This window comes from Octopus sinensis, linkage group LG13 (genome assembly GCF_006345805.1).
Source record: "Octopus sinensis linkage group LG13, ASM634580v1, whole genome shotgun sequence".
In the NCBI taxonomy this organism is placed as follows: domain Eukaryota; kingdom Metazoa; phylum Mollusca; class Cephalopoda; order Octopoda; family Octopodidae; genus Octopus; species Octopus sinensis.
The window spans coordinates 42,368,603-42,393,602 of record NC_043009.1 but is presented as its reverse complement, the minus strand read 5'-3'; positions in this window follow the sequence as shown (position 1 = coordinate 42,393,602).

Below are 25,000 nucleotides of genomic sequence, written 5' to 3'. Positions count from 1 at the left end.
TACGAGGATGTAAACACACCAACATCAGTTGTCAAGCAATAGAAAGGGAACAAACACAGACACACACACACACAAATATATTCATACATATATCATCATCATCATCGTTTAACGCCCGCCTTCCATGCTAGCATGGGTTGGACGATTTTGACTGAGGGCTGGTGAACCAGACGGCTGTACCAGGCTCCAATCTTGATCTGGCAGAGTTTCTACAGCTAGATGCCCTTCCTAACGCCAACCACATGCACACACACACACACTAATGACTGGCTTCTTTCAGTTTCTGTCTAACAAATCCACTCACAAGGCTTTGGTTGGGCCGAGGCTATAGTAGAAGACACATGCAGTGGGACTGAACCCGGAACTGTGAGGTTGGGAAGCAAGCTTCTAACCACACAGCCACTCCTGTGCATACACTATGTATACTTTTATCGCATTTCATATTCTTTTCCCTCTTTTTTTTACCTTCATCTTTTACGTAACCCTTATTCTCACATCTTTGTGATGCCACACTCTTCTATGCCTCTTTGGCAAATAAATGAAATCATTATCATTTAAAGGTGGAAAGCCAGCAAAACCATGAAATACTTGATGGCATTTCTTCTAATTCCATGTTGTGAGTTCAATTCCTGCCAAGGTCGATTTTGTCTTTTATCAGTTTAAGGTCAATAAAATAAATACCAGTTGGGTACTAGGGTGGATGTAATTGACCAGGCCCCTTCCTCACAAATTTTAATCCTTGAGCTTATAGTAGAAAGGCATTATTACAATTATTATGTTTGGCTTTTGATTTACATTTATACAAGTTGGCTCCAAGTCTCACCCAGACGCCTCAAAAGACAAGTCAAAAGGTCATGTTGGTGTTATGACTAGGGTACCATATCTTTGGTTCTGTACACATTATTGTTCTAGAGAATGTCTGTCAAAACATAAGAATATTAAAAGTTCTTAAGATGACAGTAAAAGGTGTTTGCTGTTATATATATTTAAATGTACATTTGATAATGTTCACAGATTAAAATGCTTTTGGAATCACATAGACAATATTTTTCAAAGGGTATGTGCAGTTCCTATGAACATAGTTTTTGAATTTTTTCTGTCATAATTATTATTATTATTATTATTATTATTATTATTATTATTATTATTGATGATGATGATGAAGATGATGAAGATGATGATGATGATGATGATGATGATGAAAATGATGATGATGATGATGATGATGATGATGATGATGATAAAAATAATAATAATAATAATCTTGAGAAGTACGTGGAACAAATAGGGGCTGCAATAAGGGTGGAGCACTTGCAGAAAACATCACTGCTTGGAACCGCTCAAATACTCTGGAGAGTGCTCGAAAAATAAGGGGTGTTACCTTAGTTAACTGGTAGTGAACAACTGACATCGTAGTGCATCTCCAGTGTTAGAAGCTGTGCAAAGGCAATAATAATAATAATAATAATCATAATAATAATAATCACAATAATAATTATTTCTACTCTAGGCACAAGGCCTTGAAAATGTTTTGGGGAAGGGAGCTGGTCGATTACATTAACCTCAGTGTGTAACTGGTACTTATCTCATCGACCCCAAAAGGATCAAAGGCGAAGTCGACCTCAGCGGAATTTAAACTCAGAGTGCAAAGATTGATGAAATGCTGTGCTGCTAAGCATTTCGCCTGGTGTGTCAATGATTCTGTAGCTCACTGCCTGAATGATAATAATAATAATAATAATAATAATAATAATAATCTCTGGAACCTCACCATTCAAACTGACAGAAAGATAGATGCAAATAGGCCAGACATCATATTGAAAGACTTCAAACAAAGAACATGCCTCCTCATTGATATGACTGTCCCAATCGATATGAACGTATCTGTCAAGACCTACCAAAAACTGAGCAAATATAAAGATCTTGAAATAGAAATCAGCAAAATGTGGAACCTGAAGACTAAAACAATAACTGTTGTCATAGGTGCCCTGGGAATGATAGCAAAAGGGGCTGATTGCTACCTAACTCAGATACCAGGAAACCCCAAAATGGCAGAAATTCAAAAGATAGTGCTCATGAGAACTGCCCATATCCTACGCAAAATACTTTCTATGTTTGAAAACAAACACATAATTTTCTTTTGGTTTCTTAAACATTCACTAGAACAACACTATGTACAAAACCAAATATATGGCACCCTAGGAATAACACCAACATGAACTTCCAACTTGTTGTCTCTTGAGGTCTCTGAGGGAGACTTGGAGCCAAATTGTACAAATGCAAAGCAAAAGTCAAACATAAAATAATAATAATAATAATAATAATAAGGATAATGATAATAATAATAATAATAATAATAATAATAAGGATAATAATAATAATAATAATAATAATAATAATAATAATAATGATGATGATAATAATAATAATAATAATAATACTTTGCAGGTAGACTTGTTAATGCAATGGAGAAAGTGCTTAGTGGTGTTTTTTCAACATTTTACATGCTGACTTTAAATTTCCGCCAAGGTTGACCTTGCCTTTCATCCATTAGGGGGTCGATGAAATAAGTGCTGGAGCTGATGTAATTGACTTGCCCCTACCCCCCCACTTCCCTCATTATTGCTGGCCTTCTGCTAAACGTAGGAAGAATTATTATAATTATTCTGGAAGAATCATTAGAGTAGCAGACAAAGCACTTGGTTACTACTACTTCTGGCTTTCTATGTTCTGAGTTCAAATCTAATAAGATCAGCTTTGCCTTTCTTCCTTTTGGGGGTCCATGAAAGTAAGAAGTAGTCAAACACTGGGGTCAACGTAATCTTCTTGTCTTCTGCCCCCACCCCAATTGCTGGTCTACTACCAAAATTTGAAACAATCATTATCATCATCATCATCATCATCATCATCATTATTATTATTATTATTATTATTATTACTATTATTATCATTATCATCATCATCATTATCATCATCATCATCATCATTATTATTATAATCATTATTATTATTATCATTATTATTATTATTATTATTATTATTATTATTATTATTATCATTATCATTATTATTATTATTATTATTATTATTATTATTACATCCCTTCATGGTTGATAAAATAAATACCAGTTCAGTAGAGGTATACTGGCCTTGGGGCCAAAATTAGAAAATTTTCTTCTTCTTCTTCTTCTTCTTCTCCACTGCCTCCTGGTTGTTGTTGTTGTTGTTGTTGTTGTTGTTGTTCTTCTTCTTCTTCTTCTTCTTCTTCTTCTTCTTCTTCTTCTTCTTCCTCTTCTTCTTCTTCTTCTTCTTCTTCTTCTCCTCCTCCTCCTCCTCCTCCTCCTCCTCCACCCACTCTTCCTTCTCTGCTCCTCATTGGTGTTGTTCTTTTGTTCTTTTTCTTCTTCTTCTTACCATCATTATCATCATCATCATCATCATTCTAAGTTCAAATTCCATCAACGTCAGCTATGTTTTTCATCTTTTCATGGTCAATAACATAAAGTACAAATCAAGAACCGGGTCCTTTGCAATCATCTATTCCCCACCCCTGCCAAATTTCAGGCCTTCTGCCTATAATGGAACGGACCACCACCACCTCTTCCACCACCACCACCACTACTGCTGTTGCTGCTACTACTAGTGTGAATTATAAGTGTTTGGATTCAGTAGTATCAACTTCGTAAGAAATAATATTTGTTAAGTTACTCCAGACATTCTGTTAATTACTGTTACAAGAAGAAAAAAACATTTTTTTCTTTTTTTTTCTGTAAAGATATAATATAAGATTTCCTTCACATGAAGTGTCATCCTACATGAATTCAGAATGTCATTCGGTATATGCAAAACTATGTTGTACAACAGGCTCCTTTCCCCTACAAATGTATGTACAGGGAGATCTAAAGTTCCCTAAATTATATATGGATATTTTTCACTTTCTGTTTTCTGACATATTTCTTGTTACATATTTAAAATAGTATTGTTGGGACTTTAGAGGTATTATCTTGAAAAATACACACATTTACATACACAAACACATATATGTATATGCACACACACACATATACATACATACATACATACATACATGCATACATACATACATACATACATACATACATACATACATACATACATATATATATATGTATATACGAGTGGCTATGTGGTAAGTAGCTTGCTTACCAACCACTTGGTTCTGGGTTTGGTCCCACTACATGGCACCTTGGGCAAGTGTTTTCTACTATAACCTCAGGCTGACCAAAGCCTTGTGAGTGGATTTGGCAAACAGAAACCGAAAGGAGCCTGTTGTATATATATATATATATATATATATATATATATACATATACATACATACATATATGTGTGTGTGTGTGTGTTGGTCAGCCCACTGTTGGTTGACAACCAATGTTGGTGTGTTTATGCCCCCATAACTTAGTGGTTCAGCAAAAAGAAACCAATGTATAGCCTGGTTCAGGAATCTATACATACGCACATACATACATACATACATACATACATACATACATGTATGCATACATACATGCATACATACATACATACATACATACATACATACATACATACATACATACATACATACATACATACATACATATATATATTGTATGTACATGTGTGCGTGCACCTGTGCATAAAGATATTTATGAATGTATGTACATTTAAAATAAAAGTAGTAAAACATAAATTTCACAAATAGTAGTACGTTTCCTTCAACATCTGTTTCATAAGGATAAACATCATTAAATGTACAATTATATAACTACAATTGTTTTATATACTTAAGAAAAATATCATTATCAAAAGATCAGAGAATATTTATTCATTATCCATAAAACAGCAGAATATAACCAATCACACATGTCAAGCATTGTCACCATTTGTGAAAAGTAATTTAATGATACAGTTTATGTCAAAGACCTGCTACAGGCTGTGACATCCAAAGCAAATTCTACAGGAAGAATGGCTTCAGAGATCTTAGCATCCACTATAGACCTATCTTCTTTGTTAGTGATAAAAATCCTGGTACTTCAAAATCAAAGCATGCTAAAGGTAATTTTGAAACATCTTTTATAAAGAGATTGCTTGAATGCATTCTAAAGTAACGCAGAGTGGTGGAAAATTGGATACTTAGTTTTAAACAAAGGACTTCATAAAATATTTCAACCAGGGCTGAAAGAGAAATTATACTGGTACACGTATATATGTGTGTACGTATATATATATGTGTGGTGTGTGTGTGTGGTGTGTGTGTGTGTGTGTGTGTGTGTGTGTGCGTGTGTGTGTACGTATATATATATATATATGTGTGTGTGTGTGTGTGTGTGTGTGTGTGTGCGTGTGTGTGTATATATGTATACATATATATATATAATATGATATATATATATAATATATACACACACACACATATATATATAGTTGAAATTTACAGAAAAACAAAACATGAATACAGGTCTATAAACCACAAGCATACACACATATGTATGTTAAATATATATATATATATGTATATATGTGTATGTATATATATATATATTATATATATATATATGTGTATATATATGTTTATACATACGAGAAGAAGACCCATCAAACCAAGTGAGATTGTGGCAGATACTGGTGTCATGCAAATGGCACCTGTATTGGTGGCTTGTAAAAGAGCCCATTACACTCTTAGAGTGGTTGGCATTAGGAATGGCATCCATTCCAAATCAGACTAAAGTTTGGTACAGACTTCCAGCTTGCAAGCCTTGGTCAAACTGTCCAGCCTATACCAGCATGGACAATGGACGTTAAATGATGATGATGATGATGGTGATATGTGTGTGTGTGTGTGTGTGTGTGTGTGTGTGTGTGTATATATATATTTCAAAAATTTAAGAAAAACACAACAACCGGAAAATTTTACAAAAACATAACAAACAAAAAATTTGTAGCTAATTCCTCATCGGTTAACATTCAAAAGATCCTTACAATTTCGGGCTTTCAATGCTGGTGTTGTTCACTTTTGGTGGCATACCCAAGAGTGATTTGTGAAAGTTCTTACCTGAAGATTGTTGTAAGGTGTAACTCTAGTCATGAGATAAAACTCCAGTTTCAATATGGTTAAGGAACCAAAGAAATAATTTAGTTTTTACCCTTTTAATAGCTTCATATTTGTCTTTATATTTGTATATGGATCGTTGTGTGTACATAAATGAGTTTGTGTGGTGAAGTAGACATTTTTTTCAAGTTTGTCAATAATATACAAACAAAAAATTTTTTACTCACAAAATAATAATAAAAGATAACAAAAACCACTCCAAATTAAAAGTTCTCTCTGCACCAACATTTATGCTAATGCATCAAGTTAATTTAATTATTTTATCCATAAATTTAATAGAATTCTAAGTAAGTAATTGAGTGTATGTTCATGCATATATATATATATATATATATATATAGATATATGTATGTATACACACACACACATACATGTTTTGTATTAATAAATTCCCTAATCAATAGATATCAGTTTCCTTAGTTCCAAATAAATTATCAGTTTGCTTGCGTTATGAAAAGGTAAAAAAGAAACAGTACACACACACACACATATATATATATATATATATATATATATATTTGTATGTATACATATATATACATATATATATACGTATTTATGTATATGTGTGTGTGTATGTATGTATGTATGTATGTATGTATGTATGTAATATTTCCCTACCTAATATGGGCACAATCACGGAAGCCTTAATTAAATGGGTATTATGGGTATTATTATTATTAATAATATTATTATTATTATCATTATTATATTATTATTATTATTATTATATTATTATTATATTATTATTATTATTATTATTATTAACTCTCATATTTCATTTTGCAGATTGACAGCAGGGGATAGACACTTACCTTTGTATTAAGGAAATCAAGGTTTTATAATTTACAGAGATTTTCCCTTGGGTTATATTATATTTCTTTTATGTTATTTTTTTTCATTATTTTATTTTTAGCCATCCAATCAAGTAATCCACTATTCCACAATTTTCATTTGCTGGATACACTTCATTTTTTTGCTTGTTTGTTTTGTTTTCCATCTTTGGATGGTCCCCTGCTTTGGTTCATTTGTGAGCCTTGCGGCATTTGTCTTGACTCTTTATGTTCTGAGTTCAAATCATGCAAGAAACAAACTTTGGCTATCATCTCTTAAGGATTGTTAAATGAAGAAAACAAGAGCACTCAGAGAGCACAAACCTCTGCCAAGGCAACACCAACGTACTCTCAATGATGATTTTTAAAATGAGAATATCTGAAATAAACTCGACTGCTCTCACGAACAATAATACTAATAATGAACCCAACTGCTCTTAAGTAAGAATTAAGTAAGAAAAAAATGGAAAAATAATCCAGAATCCTTGTCCAGTACTAGATCGATCCCAAAATCTCATCAGTTTGTGCCAGTCATGGAAGTTTCATCCAAATTCATCCAGTGGTTCTTGAGATATCTCATCCAAGAGCAGACAAACTAACAAACAAATATGACTGAAAACAATACCTTCCCCTTTGCTGAGGCGGGGTAATAATAGTACCACACACATACTGTGGTCAGTTTTTCATTCGCTGGTTACACTTACACTTTTTGTCTTTAGTTTTTTGTTTTTGTTTTCCATCTTTGAATGGCCCCCTACTTTAGTTCTTTTCTATGTCTTACAGTATTTGTTCGGACTCCTTATGTTTTTAGTTCAAATCGTGTGAGAATCAACTGTGGTTATTATCCTTCTGGAGATGGTAAAACAAAGAAAATAACAGTACCAGTTAAGTACTGGGGTCAATATAATTATAATCAACAATCTCCTTCCTTCAAAATTTCAAAGTTTTGTAATCATATTGTTTTTCAAATTTTGACACAAAACTAGCAATTTCAGAAGAGTGGGCTAGTTAATTACAACTTCCAGTAATCAACAAGTTCTGATTTTTATCAACCTTGACAATATTTGAACTCAGAGCGTTAAAACAGACAAAATGCTGCTAAAGCATTTCGCCTGCTGTGCTAATGATTCTGCCAGCTTGCTGCCTTGTAGTCTTGTTACCTATGTTAGAAACATGGATCCTAATTAAAACATTAAAATCACCCCCCCACCACCACCTCCACTGCTGCCACCACCATTCTGATGACATTTTTCTCAATATTTAATTCTGTACATCATACCTAATACATTATACATACACGCACACATATATATATATATACACACATACACACACACACACATATATATGTATATATGCATGTGCATATGCACATATATGCACCAGTCCCACATATATATATTAAAAACCAAAAGTACTGCAGACATAAGACCTTCTCTAACACCTGCTTCATGAAATTACCGTATTGCAATGAAAGCATAACCACAGCAATTCTTAGAGCCATACGCAACGAAGGACTAGACATACAATTAGTATACTCCAACCCCTCTCTGCACGGATACCTGAATAAAAAGCAGTCTAGAGACAACAATTAATGCTCATTAACTAACTGTCCAATCTGCGATACAGGTATGTGCCAATGGACACATATAGTATACTGAATAGAATGCAACAAATGTAAGGCATTTTATATAGGCAGCACAACTTGAACTTTGCATATACCCATTAAGGAACATCTCAACACACGCGCATCCTCATTCAAAAAGCACATTGATAAATGTAAAAATACCAACAAACAAATTAAAGTTACTATTGAAGCCAATGATAGAAATCTTGGCAACTTAAGAATTAAGGAAGCTTTGATTATCTATAAATTAAACCCACAAATAAATAACAGATTGGAGCTAGGCATGCAATACATAATATGACATACACACGCAGGTACATTTGCTACATATTAGAAAAGAGGTGATGAAAATTGATTTGGAATGATAAGTTGTGGAACTTATAACAGACATCACTAACATTCACGAAGAAGAGAAACGCTTGAAAATTCAAATACAATCAGAATTATTTTATCTCCGACAAAAAACATCTTACCAAGGACAGTTCGTTTTTAACCCTGAAGAAGGGAATTGTATGTCCCAAAATATTGGATACATATAAGATTACCAAAGATTACCAGGTAACTTACTTTTTGCTTATGTTACCTCATCTTAAAATCTATTTGCATTGTTTGGCCTTTTAAATCTTTCAACATAATATTCCATATACAATGCTTCAGAAAACTATAAAATCTTACATATCTATATATATATATATATTGATAAAACGGTAAGATAACAAATGAAAGAAAGAGACCTCAATATTATGTAATAGAGGAAATTTATCTATACAATATGTTTACATTACTCGATAGTCAAGATAAAACTCTGAGTTTCAGATGCCGAAGTGGAAATCAGATGGTGTTGTGGATTTCCACTTCGGCATCTGAACTCAGAGTTTTATCTTGACTATCGAGTAATGTAACATATTATTGTATATATATATAATTATAAACTAGGGTATCTATGAGATACCACCATGCTGAAAATAGTAGCCATGATTTGACTCTAAAACCACCTTATTGTCCATATATATACACGGAGAAAAACCAAGAAACAAGATGAAACTTGTAAAAAATTACTGGATAATTCTAGATCCCGGATTTCTGACTTTGCATTTAGGAATGCTTTGCCTCGTCAGTAGAATACACACACTAGTTTCATTTTGTCTCTTTGTTTTCTCTCCATGTTGATATATGGACAATTAAGGTGGTTTTAGAGTCAGATCATGGCTGCTATTTTCAGCATGGTGGTATCTCGTAGATACCCTAATTTATAATTTTGATAATTATTACCTTTGAAGGTTATTTTTTTCCATGCTGACCACATGATAAAATCGTTATTTTATTTTAAATTAACGATCTTATCCTTATATACATTATATATATATATATTATATATATATACAAATCTTTGCATGTCTGAATGTATGCTTTTATATATGCACATATAATTCATATTGTGAAAATACTTAGTTATTTCTCAATGACTCATAAAAACTAAGTCACTTAGTTCATGTCGTTAGCTAGGATGGTTTTAGAGGCCTATTAATACTAGCTTATATCCTTTTTAATAAATGTTATTGTGTATAAAGAAATATAATGATGTAATATTACTCAAAATATTGTCTTCATTAGTAACTTGACATTGAAAGATGTTGAAGTTTCATTTTTTTTCTCTTATTTAGGTCCAATGACTCTTTTTAATGGAAGAGCTACTGAAGAAGATGATGATGCTGATGATGATACCATCACTAATAATGTAATAATAACAATAATAAAGATGATAATAATAATAATAATAATAATAATAATAATAATAATAATAATAATAATAATAATAATAATAATGATGATAAATAATATATAATAATAATAATAATAATAATAATAATAATAATAATAATAATCCTTTCTACTAAAGGCACAAGGCCTTGAAATTTTGCTGGAGGGGGCTAGTTGATTACATCAACCCCAGTACTCATCTGGTTCTGAATTTACCAACCCAGAAAGGATGAAAGGCAAAGTCAACCTGGGTAGAATTTGATCTCAGAACGTAGCAGCAGACAAACTACCGCTAAGCATTTTGCTCTGTGTGCTAACAATTCTGCCAGCTCACTGACTTAAAATAATAATAATAATAATAATAATAATAATAATAATAATAATAATAATAATGATGATGATGATGATTATTATCATTATTATTAATATTATTATTATTATTATTATTATTATTATTATTATTATTATTATCATTATTATTATTATTATTATTGTTCAGGGAACTTTTGTGTGGGATGGGCTACTCGACTTGAAGCAAATTCTAACTGGACCCCACCTGCAAGCTCGTGCACTGTTTATCTTGATATGAGATCACAATGTCGTGCACATATGGTTGTGATGCATGTGCCTGGTGTATCCTTATGTGACGGGTAGTCATGATGTGTATACTGGGATTCAGTTTCACTTTGATGACATGCGCTGCTCTCTCATTCAATAATAATAATAATAATAATAATAATAATAATCTTTTCTGTAATTGGCACAAAGCCTGAAATTTTAGTGGAGAGGGTGCAAATGGAAAATATGGACGCCAGTGTTCAACAGCTATATGTTTTGCCAAGGAATGATGAAAGGCAAAGTCGACTTCAATGAAATATGAACTCATAACTCAAAGACAGACAAAATGCTGCCAAGCATTTTGTTCAGCATGCTCACAGTTTTGCCAGCTCACTACCTTTAATGGTAACAACAACAACAACAACAACAATAATAATAATAATAATAATAATAATAATAATAATTTCATTAATTTGAAAGGGACAATACAGAGACAGACATAAAGTGTTGGGGGCTGGTGGTTTACATATAATAATGAAAGACTGGAAAACAGGGGCATATGCATAGCATACAAAGGTAGAAAAAAATTTCCAGGGAGGATGACAGAAAAGTGGCCCTCCTGATTCAGGAAGGCTTCTAAGGGTAATTGAGGAAATTCACTGTCAAAGATTTCCCTGAAACCCTAGGAGCAAGTGCCCTCTCCAATTCCTTCTACACTTAGAGAGGTACCATCCTCTCTTGCCATTTTCACAACTTTCACCCATCTTTCAATAAACACATTCGAGGAGAGCACTTCCCTCTCCCCTATCAATTTCTTTTTCAAGTTTCACTTGAAGAAGCCAATGGAGCTCTACCAAATGATAGTAACACCAAACAAATACAAAAATCACCACAACAGGATAGGACAGTATTTACATTGGAAAATATGAAAACACTACAAAAGCAGCACTTCTGCTTACTGGTATGAACATCATCCTGAGCCAGTCACTGAAGGTAAAAATTTTATTATCCTCTGGGATTTTCCAGTCAACACCAACAGAATGATCCAACCTAATTGACCAGACATAGTCATTAAGTCAAATAAATGTGGTGCTCCAGCATGGCCACAGTCAAAATGACTGGAACAAGTAAAAGAATAAAAGAATATAGGTGCAGGAATGGCTGTCTGGTAAGTGGCTTGCTTACCAACCACATGGTTCCAGGTTCAGTACCACTGCATGGCACCTTGGGCAAGTGTTTTCTACAATAGCCTCAGGCCAACCAAAGCCTTGTGAGTGGATTTGATAGACGGAAACTGAAAAAGCCCATCGTATATATGTATGTGTGTGTATATGTTTGTGAGTCTGTGTTTGTCCCCCCAATGATGGTGTGTTTATGTCCCTGTAACTTAGCAGTTCAGCAAAAGAGACCAATAAAATAAGCATTAGGCTTACAAAGAATAAGTCCTGGGGTTGATTTGCTTGACTAAGGGCGGTGCTCTAGCATGGCCGCAGTCAAATGACTGAAGCAAGTAAAATATATATATATTTACATATATATAGTCGACAACTGGCACCCATGCCAACCTTCATTCATTGGACACACTAAACTCTGCTTGCAAAGACCTGTTGGGGCAAGTGAAATCGAAATTGAACCAAATTTGATGACTGGCACCCGTGCCAGTGGAGCGCTAACAGCTCCATCCAAGCAGGATCACTGCCAGAGCAGCTGTCTGGCTTCCATGCTGGTGGCACGTAAAAAGCACCATTTGAGCATGATCGTTACCAGCGTCACCTTACTGGCACTTGTGCTGGTGGCACATGAATAAAACATTCAAGCAAGGTTGTTACCAGTGCTGCTGGACTGACTCCTGTGCAGGTGGCACGTGAAAAACACCATTTGAGCATGGCCGTTGCCAGTACCACCAGACTGACTCTCGTGCCGGTGGCACATAAAAGCACCTGCTACACTCTCATAGTGGTTGGTGTTAGGAAGGGCATCCAGCTGTAGAAACTCTGCCAGATCACATTGGAGCCTGGTGCAGCCATCAGGTTCACCAGACCTCAGTCAAATCATCCAACCGATGCTAGCATGGAAAGTGGACATTAAATGATGATGATGATGATGATATATATATGTGTATATATATATATATATATATTTTTTTTTTATAGAAGGAGCTTCTACAGGACTAGAACTGTTTCATGAATCTTCAGGAAGCTTCCTGAAGATTTCATCTGAATGAAACAGTTCTAGTCCTGTAGAAGCTCATTCTATAAAATAATTACTTTACTCTGCTATGTATTGAGTACCTTATTTACTGTGGTTACTCCGACTCAACCCGGGACCTACATATATATATATATATGTATATATATATATAATGTATATATATATATATATATATTCATTTGCATGTGTGTATTCTGAAAGAAATTGTTTGGAATATCTAAGAGAAGACAAGAGAGAAAGAGAGTGGGGTAGAGAGAATGATAGAGTGATTAACATTACAGATAAATGAGAAAATTGGTGGAGAGGCGAAAATACAGACTAAATGTGTTATGTGTGGGTTCTCACAGAAAGTCAACAGATATTCTGTAGGAGATGAATATCCAGATCAAATTCCAAAGTTATGAAGAAATGCTGCTTTCTATTGAAAGAATGGTAAGAATAACTAATGAATGATAATTAAAAATTATAATCACCAAAATGAATTTATCCTTGCACCACCACCACCACCCACACACTTCACCCTTCGTCCCCCACCATTTAAAACTAAATTTTAAACATGGATTATCTGTGCCAAATAAGGTATTACTTCTGATAAAGATGGCAAGATATATTTTGAGATTAGCTTATCACGTACAAACTGAAGTAATTAACTCTCTCCACCCCACTTGCTCTCTCTCCCTCTCTGTTTCTCTCCCCCTTCACACTTTCTGTTCTCTCTCATCCCTTTTCATTTCCTCTCCTCTAACTTTCTCTTTACCCTTTTACTAACATCCTTCCTCAACCCCTCTCTTGCATGTATGTGTCTTCACTCAATTCCAATTTGCTCTTTACCTTTCTCTTAGCTTCATTCACTCTCTCAATATGTCTGTCTGTCTGTCTCTCTATATATATGTGTATATACATACATATATATATATATATATATAAAATTTACTTTCAGTTTAGCATTCTGCCTTATTATTTTTTCTTTTTCTATATATATATATATGTATGTATATATATCTATCTATCTCTCTCTCTCTCTCTCTCTCTGTATATATATATATATATATATATATATATATATATTATATATATACACATATATATGTATATATATATATGTATATATATCTTGTTTATTGTCAATGTTTTGTTTCTCCTCTCCTTAGTTCAATGTACAAATGCACATAAATATATATATACATACATGCTTGTAAGTACATGCACACACACACACACACACAATTGAATACATACACATGCACACACAAGTATCATTCACAATATAAATATATGCACACACACACACACACACATACACACAAACACACAAACAACACATGCACATAAGCACACACACACTAACACACATACACACATTATAATATTTCGTTTTTGCTACTTCATTGTATTCACTATTATTCTTCTCTCCGTGTATCTGCTCATGTATTCCCAAAGGACTTAGCTGCTTTGGGACAGACAGATAGACAGACAGACAGACAAACAGATAGATAGATAGAAGTCACGTCTGGTTCAAATTCCAAGGGGTTTTTTTTCCTGCATATGACCTTGGAATGCCCTACCATTTCAGAATTTTTTTTACATGCAATTAAGACCTACACACACAACACGCACACACACACACACACACATTGTCATTCCGAAACTTCATTATCCAATTCAGCATCAAAGTCTTTTGGTAGGCTGGTAGGCTAGCAACAGTTACGAGTATAGCTTCCAAAATTTTATTTGCAGATTTAATTATAAAATTATGTCTTTCATAAAGCATCATGCAACAGATAAAGACAGTTTTTTTTTCTCTAATATTTAGAATATGACATGTTCAAATTTTTGCTTTTCATTAAACAAAAATTCTTTTTTCCTTTTTTTCTGCTATGTTTTCCATCCTCATCATTCCAGTTCATCAAACACTTGAAATTTCTATGCTAAAAATTTGAAGAAAAAAATATTTCTCAAAATCCTATATTCTTAAGGTTTATATATCAATCAATGTGCCATCACCCGAGACACTGGCCGACTGATTTGCTCTTATTGTATTTTTGTGTTGTTGTTAAAAAGGAAATATAAATTTGGCAGACATTGCTTACCATATTTATTCTTATGCAAAATAATTTTCACTGATGAAGGTGGTGGGGCTATTCTGCAACTTTAGATTTCAAATTGTCTATGATCACCAATTTTCAGTTATCTTTGTGGAACATTAGTTATTTCAGTAGATGTCTTCTGCCATAAGTTCCTGGTTCTTAATAGGTGAATTTCATTAAGAAAACAAATCAGAAAAATGTCAAAGCAAAAATTCAAGGATTGTCACTAAAAACAACATATCGTAAAGGCAATCCTAAATACCTTCTTCTCTTATAAAATGATTTGAATCTTTACATCTTGAGACATTATTTTGATTAACAAAAGTGAAAGTAGAGCTGTAAGTTCAAATGTCATCCCGATTGTATGAAGTTCAATAGGATCCATGAAATGAACAATTCTTTTTAAAGCTCTCATTTTTCTGAAGTATTTGTGGTTCTTCTTTGCTTCATGAAAATAGCAAATAATTTTCAAGAAAAATAATTTTGTGAAAGCAAAATCTTTAATTTGTAATCCTTGGTTTGCTTTTAGCTGCTTGAATTCTTTTCTGCCAACATTTGATTTACTTTGGACTGCAAGAGAACTTATCTACCCCAGGTGCAAAAGTAACAGAGATATGTGTAAACTGCTTTATTTAGTAAGCTTGTGATGAGATTAAATGAAGTGAGTCTACATGGTTATTACTAATCTCTATTTTCTCTTATTTTTGAGGCCATTTTTTCTTTGCTTTTATTCAGACTATATTTTCATTCAGAATATCCAGTATATTATGGAATATTCACCTGTTGCCAGAAAAATTTCCAAAGAAAGAAGTGAAAACACTGCTATTGCATTGGAAAACACACAACACCTTATGACTGCTTATCCTGAAAACAATAAGCAGCCATATTTATCACCTACTTCTAGATATCCTATTTAGTCTTTCCTGTATTTTATCACCATATATACCTCATATTTCATATATGAATTTTTCGTACAGTCTTTATCTTGCATAGACAGACAAATATTTATGTTGTTGCTGTTCAACCCTGAGTCAGCCCAGTTTCAGATGATAGTTGATCAGAAATGCATGAGAAATCTTGATTTTTTTTTTTGTATTTTTTTTAGTCAGCTATCACATGTTTTGCTCTGCATTATCCAATAGTTTTATCTATGTTTAATTTGTAACAGGAAAACGTGATTTCAGTGCAATTTTTGGCTATTATTCCGAGCAAACCAAATGGCTCTGTAGAAGCTCCATTGATTAGTTTTTGTTTGTTTAATTTAATTTTTCCATTTTTTTTTTTTAGTAAATCTTTATTGTTACATCTGCTTCACTTATAAGGTGAAATATCACCTAAAGAACAATTGATTTCCGATGATTTTAATGGTCAGATTCATTAAAGGTAAAAAAAAAAAAATTTAAAAGAAAAACAAAACATAAATTTCACCTTCAAAGTGTAACAAGTGTTAATAGTAGGAATTTACTGTTCTTTTAATAAAAATTTCCTGAACGACTGATATCCATCATTTCTTTATCAATTTTGCTTTCATGAAAGTCACCTGGTCTCTAGTGGTCCAGGTGTTCAACTCACAAACATAAGTCTTAAGGTTGATTCCTTAAGGTCGATAAATTAAGTACTAGTTGCATACTGGGATCGATCTAATCTACTGAATTCCCTCTCAAAAAATTCCGAGCATTGTGCCTAGAGTAGAAAAGGATATTGCTGTGGGTGTATTATGTCTGAAAAACAAATGACATGGTGGTCATGAATGGAATACCTTTGATCGCTGGTTGAACATGATTAAAGTGAAATTATAATCAATATCTTCTGTCTTGGACTTGTTTTGGTCATTGGGCTGTGGCACTGCTGGGGCACAGACCTGAAGGATTTAGTCAAACAAATTGACCCCTGTACTTATTTTTAAGCCTGGCACTTATTCTATTGGGTCTCTTTTGCTGAACTGCTAAGTTATGGGGTTTAAAGAAACCAACACAAGTTGCTAAGTGGTGGAGCACAGACACAAACACATTGACACACACAAACACATATACACACACATTCATACTTATTTTTTATACATACACATTTACATACATTCATACATTTATACATCTATATATGCATACATATGACAGACTTCTACCAAATTCACCCACAAGGTTTTGGTCAGCCCAGGGTTATAGTAGAAGACATTTGGCCACTGCAGTGGGACTGAACCAACAACCATGTGGTTTGGAAGCAAACTTCTCATCACACAACAACACTTGTGCCTATATGTGTATATATACACATTAACTTACAATACGTGTATACGTGTGTGATGTGTGTATGTATATATTAGTGTATAAATGTGGCTATTGTTATTTAGTTACTGGTTCAAAGTTAATCAATCAGAAAATGAGGTATGATTTGAGGGTGATTTTGCTTCTATTTCAAGTCAACCAATTGACCATGTAGAGGTGCTTTCTTTTGCACATGTACATACATATTCATTCATGTACAAAAGTGGTAACATACACAAACCGTTGCTACATGTACTAATTAAATTCATAATCTTACTGATTTTAATTACACTCTGTCATTCTAATTAATGCAGTGTAAATTATTTCTAATAATCAATTCTATTTATTTAGAAATGTGTTGATCACATACTGACGTCATGCATGTCATACTTCGTTAAGGTTCACATAAGTCCCTGCTAACGAAACCTTCAACAACCTATTTAATGTTATACATTGGGATTTACTAAACTATGTATTTAGTATCATTTATATCCAATGTTATATATATATGTGTGTGTAAAATCATTTTTAATCCATAATACAGCATTAAGTTATGAATGATGTCATCAGATCATAGCTCACTGTGTCGTATGCAATGAGCTAATGAGCTATGAATGATATCATCAGATCATAGTTCATTGGGTCATACGCAATGTTTTGAGTAGCACATGTGCTTCAAAATCTGAAGAATGCCTCTGAAAGAGGATAAGTGATCTAGAATAACTGTGGCATTGCTTATTGAGAATTTGTCTCCGGGGGCCAGACTCAGTAACAATACATATCTTACATCTGCTTTAAAACATAATAGTGAAGCATTTACAAATTTAAAGGTGTAGGAGTGGCTGTGTGGTAAGTAGCCTGCTTATGAACAACAGGGTTCCGGGTTCAGTCCCACTGCATGGCACCTTGGGCAAGTGTCTTCTACTATAGCCTCAGGCTATAGTGGATTTGGTAGATGGAAACTGAAAGAAGCCTGTCGTATATATGTGTATATATATATATATATATATATATATATATATATATATATATATATATGTATGTGTGTGTATATGTTTGTGTGTCTGTGTTTGTCTCTCACCACATCGCTTGACAACTGATGTTGGTGTGTTTATGTCCCTGTAACTTAGCGGTTTGGCAAAAGTAACCAATAGAATAAGTACTAGGCTTACAAAGAATAAGTCCTGGGGTCGATTTGCTCGACTAAAGGCAGTGCTCCAGCATGGCCACAGTCAAATGACTGAAACAAGTAAAAGAGTAAATCAAAGTCTCTTCAGGTGGAATGGTTTACATTTAATTTTTTGGAATAACTTGGAGAGTCTCCCAGAGAAAAGGTTCTATATCCTTGCATAAATTCAACTAACTACTGATGCTTAATTTCAAGATAGAGCCACACTTAGATTTTATTTTATGATTCTGATGTATATAATAAGTATTTCTACGATATTTCTATTGATTTTGATCTATTTGATTTTTATGGACGAAAATAAGCAGGTGAAGCAGATTCTGTCGTTACCATTTTTATTGTTGTTGTTGTTGTTTTCCATCCAATTTGAACAAATAAGCTAAACTTTTGTCATCTTTGTTTTTATTGAATAAAAAAAAAAAAACAGAAAAACTTTTCCTATTTTCCTTTTCAGTAAAGATGTACCATATATATATATATATATATGTATGTACATATATATATACATACATACATATATATATATATGCATACATATATATATATACATATATACAAAAATGTACATATGTGTATGTGTGAGTGTATATACATGGGTATATGTATATGTAAATTGTATGTTTATATGTGTATATGTGTGTGTGTGTGTATATATATACACATGCATAGATACATACATATCATATATGTATATATACGTGCATATATATATATATACATATAAACATATATAAGTATGTATATATATATATAAACATATATAAGTATGTATATATATATATATATATATATATATATATAAACATATATAAGTATGTATATATATATATATATAAACATATATAAGTATGTATATATATATATATATATATATAATATATATATATATATATACATATGTACATATATATGAAATATAAGTATCTGTATATATACGTATATGATAAGTACACACACACACACACACACACATGTATATGTATCTTCAGCATTTCAGAAATGTGGTGGTGGTGGACTGGAAGGAACTGGAAGGAATGTGAATAAAAAAAAAATGGTAAAATCAATTGCTAATAGTTGGAATGTTCTGTATCTATATGTCTGGGCAGCAGATCACTGTCAAACTAACGTTTATATCTGCTTCAGTTAGGTTATTACTGCAGCATTATTGTTTCCACTGTGATCTAATGAGCTGTATAACCACCATAAGGGCCATAAAAACTTGCTAATAAAAAGGTCTAGTGATACGTTATAATTACTGGATCGCCAACATGGCACACAGAAAAGGTTTGTGCTCTTGTTTTGCTTATATGCTTTCTTTTTTTTTCCTTCTTTTTTCCTTTCTTTTTCATTCTTTCTGTTCCTATTCTCTCTCTCTCTCACTTGCTCAATCACACTATTTAACAACAGGGCAAGAGGTGGGTTGTGTTAGAATATCATAACCAATAGTCAGTCAATCTTAGAACAGTGTGGGTGTCTTTATCACACACACTCTCTCTCTCTCTCTCTCTCTCTCTCTCTCTCTCTCTCTCTCTTCTCCTTCGTTCTATGTCTCTCTCTGTTTGTCTGTCTGTCTGTCTATCTGTCTCTTACATCTATAGCCATCAACCTGTCATCGTTGACAGGCTGCAAGGGAACAAAGTGAAACTGGGGATGCTGCCAGAGCAAGTATGAAAATGAATTAATTTGCTGTTTGATAACTGTTTGAATCGAGAAGTAATGGCAATGATGAACAGTACAACAACAAACCAACAAACAAAACAACAACAAGGACAATAAAATAGAAATAAACAACAAACGAAAAGAAAACACACAGGAAATGCAGAAACAAACAACAGACGAAGAAGATCTGTTTAATGAATTGTCCAAAATAACTGCCTTTTATCCAGTCATTCAAAAGATTAAATGATTAATTTGAGAGTATTTTAAGGCTTGATTTGTACTGAAACTGTCAGCTGGATGCCCAAACCTATAATTTATGTAAATTTACAGTTCCATAATCAACCACTTCAGTGAAAAGAGCATGTTATTTCGACATTGTTCTTTAATCAAAGAGCAAAATTATTGGTGAATTTTAAGTAAGATCTGAATACACAATTGCATAGATATAGCATGCACTTTATCGTTCAACTTATTGAATTTTGTTGCTTCATATCTCGCTAATGAGTAGAGTTGTTCATCTATTCTTATAAGCAACTTTTGATATAGATGTCAATAGTTAGAGGCAAGCCACATGTTTAGCATACCCTAAAAATATATGTCACCCATTTTAGCAGCCTCGGTTAAGTATTCATGCAGAGACCTATGAAAAAAAATAAATGTGCCTTTTTAAAGCCTAGCCAGGCTCATGGGCCCTGTTTCACGGTTTCAATGGCGTATGTGTTCCCCAGCTGGACGGGACGCCAGTTCATCGCAGCGTTACTCATTTTTGCCAGCTGAGTGAACTGGAGCAACGTGAAATGAAGTGTTTTGTTCAAGAATACAACGCGTCGCCCAATCCAGGAATCGAAACCACAATCTTACGATCATAATGCTGACACCCTAACCACTAAGCCATGCGCCTCTACTGCAGAGACCTATGACATAGAAGATATACTCCCTTAACCCTTTAGCATTCAGATTACTTTGTCAAATGTAATACTTATTTATTCACACAGTTTTGAATTATGCATGTATTATTTCATAGCTTAGTGGAGGCACATGGCCTAGTGGTTAGAGCAGCGGACTCATGGTTGAGGGATTGCACCCCGGGGGGCACTCACTAAACAAATTAAGGGCATAAATATGATCCTGTCTTCGTGAAATTTTACGAGGTTTTGGTTTTAGCATCTGTCGAACCTGATGACTTGAAACAAGCTACAATTTGTTGTACAACACTTCTAGACTTTCCTACAGTAGTTGCTATCATAGAATTTGACTTGCCCTCATGGTGAAGGCACACAATCCTTTGTTTTTCCTCACAGAACACCGCTGACAGTTGAATGTTCCAGTAACGAAGATCATAAGAAGTAACTGTTATCCCATTCTAAACAACTAATACTTCGTTTAGTAGTTCATTTTTTACTAAGTGACGTTTAACTTTTGGCCGCTGCAATTTGGAAGATGGTTTGCTTATTTCCTTATAACTTACGAAATTTTTTGTTCCATTCACTTGGAATTTTCACGAAAGATAGATATTAGATATGTAACGGCAATGAAGTTGGTTGGTTAAGGTGGAATCAGTGATCACCATTTGTAGGGACCGTGGTTTTACGAGAAGGAGTGCGTGTTCGAAGTCGGGTCACCAATTGTAACGGTTGTTGTTAAGATGCTGGTTGCCAGTGTAACGGTTTGCATTATGGTATATGTTGGAGTTGGCAGTCAGCGATTGTGTCGGGTGTTGCTGTTACAGATGTGCAAGATGGAAGAAGAATAGTGATCGAAATTGTGAAGAAATATTTATTTACCGTTACTTTGTATAATACCATGCATCGACGGGTAGGTGTGTATCATATAAAAACAAGGGAGTTATCATGTCTTGTGTGTTGGTGCTGTTTATGCTTGGTCAACTGCTAGTTGCCTAACTAGGAATTAGAGGAAGATAGAGTGAATGTTAAGCGTAGGAAGTCGATAAAAGGATACCTTCATTGTGCCTGACATTTATTTAAACAGCAGTGGTGTTGTGATAAAACACTGTATCATAGTTGACATTCTCACTGTAAGCCTCAATTGAATTATCTCACTAACTGGATTCTGCCTGTGGTCACCTCTGCATTGTCTCCTTTTTGCCAACTTAACTTTTTCCTCCGGTGTTTTTGTATTTATAATTATCCAAACTAGTTAGAAGGAGAGATATATTGTTGAGAACAATGAATTTCGTTGGCTGTTTGTTATCTCTATTCTAGCTTTTGGTAGCCTAAGAGAGGTTAGAAGGGTCAAGTGGCAAAGACATTATTCTGCTTAGCGAAGGCATCTGACAAATGTAACTGCTGTCACTCACAGAAAAACTATTGTTTTATCGTGAGAACAATGCTGTTGAACTGTAAGTGAAATTTAGCGATCAAGGATCGTATGCACGCCACGCCTACATGAAACCACTACAGATATATCTAAATAAGTATAAAATATCTAATCTCCACGTGTTGTTAATTTTCTATAATAACTATTTCAATACACTTGTTTTTACTATGGCTGCTACTGTATATATATGTGCACACACACACACACACATACATGTATATATAAATATATATATACACATATTACTTTTTCTTTTTAGAAGCGTTAAATTTGTGTTGTATTGTACGGACAAGAGGGTGATATTTTGAAGGCAGTATACTCGTGAAAACTGTAGAAAGATTAGGTGTTATTACCCTTATAAGACGGGAAACGTTGTCAACAGTCAGCCATGGAAAGAGTACTCAGCCGGTATCTGAGTGGTGCAGGTTCGAGTCCTGTGGCTGTCTGTTGACAACTTTTCCATCTTATGAGGGTAATGATACATAATCTTTCTGCTGTTTTCACAGCTATACTGTGTTTGAAATATTACCCTCTTGTCTGCACAACATATATATATATATATATATATATATATATATATATATATATATATATATATATACATATATATATATATATATATATATGTATGTATGCATGTATGTATATAGTTGCAAGGGTGGCTGTGTGATAAGAAGCTCACTTCCCAACCACATGGTTCAGCCCTCCTACGTGGCATCTTTGACAAGTGTCTTCTACTACAGTCTCGAGCTGACCAAAGCCTTGTGAGTGGATTTGGTAGATGGTATCCCTCTTAGAAAATTTGGCCAACTATTCTTATAGAGACTTGTGGCATAGAAGATGTAGTCCCTTGAATTCTTAGAAGTAACCCATATGTTTAGTATCATCAGCAACCCATGGTATCTCTGTCTCGAGTCCTAGGGAAATCAAAGCTGTGATCTAACTATACCAGAAAAATATATACAAGATTGCTCATCTTAGCAATCTTGGTCACCTTCTTATGCAGAGTTATGGCATAGAAGATATTCATATTATAGTGCTAAGATTTAACCTTAAAAATGTTTATGATATAATCCATCTTAGCAACATTGGACAGCTATTCTCATACAAACCTACCACATAAAAGATGTACCCCCTTCAATGGTTAGAAGTAACCTATATGTTCAGAACCCTATAAATAAATCCAGTATCACTCACTTCCCATCTTATGTAAAATATTAGTCTTAATATATCAACCTTGGATGGAAACAGAAAGTAAAAAACAGTAAAAGACTAAATGAAGAGAGAATTTGATCAGTGTTCAAGAGACAACTATTCTCTGCTTAGGTTCAGAACTAGAGAACATCTGGTTTTCATTTTAAAATTAGTAGAGAATTATACTTAACCTTTTTTTATGTATTATTGGACATGGACAATCGTAATTTTACAAATTTCTTTTTTGTTTTGTTTTCTGTATGTAACAGTTTTGGTTGTTTCATCTTCAGTTATAATTTTGTAGTTTGAAAAATTTTTTTTTTTTTTGTGTGTGATAAAGAGAAACTGTAGATATTGATTTCAAATTTTGGCATAAGACCAGCAGAAACTAGATATTACTACTGTTTCATAATTTTGTAAAAAATGTTCTGCATTTAAGATAGAAAATTTAACATATTAGTACAACATTTTGCGATCATTATAACTTAGAAATTTGCAAGTTGGCAGAAATGCTTTTGTGTTGGACAAAACACTTAGTGGCATTTCCTCTGTCTTTTACATTTTGAGTTCAAATTCTGCCATGGCTGACTTTGCCTTTCATTGTTTTGAAGTTAGTAAAACAAGTACCAGGCAAGTGCTGGGGCCAATGTTATTAATTCTTCACTTCCCTCAAAAGCTACTGGCCCTATACCAAAATTTGAAACCATAATAACTAAGAAAGTGAAAGCATGTGGTTAGCATGAATGTGACATCATGAAAGATGTATTCATGATCATAAAGTTGAGGTAGTGATTCTTGGATTGGGTTTTGCATTGCATCCTTGAGCAAGACATTTGATTTTACATTACAATAGTCCACGTTCTTTATGGATTTGAAAACTGAGTTGTTGATTTTGACCTATGAGGTATCAAAAGATTCAGTAACCTTTCAGCTACCAAATAAAGAATGGAATTTGCACAACAACTCTTTTTTTTCAACAAAAATTACCTCAAAAATGAGATCAGGTCACACAATTTTGAGGTCTTTAACTAAGGGAACAATTTTTATGTCGTAGAGCATAATGAAAAAATGTTTAAAATACATGGAGTTTTACCAGGGAATGAAAATTTGAAGGGAATGAACTGTATTAGTATTATTTAGTAGATAATCTTTT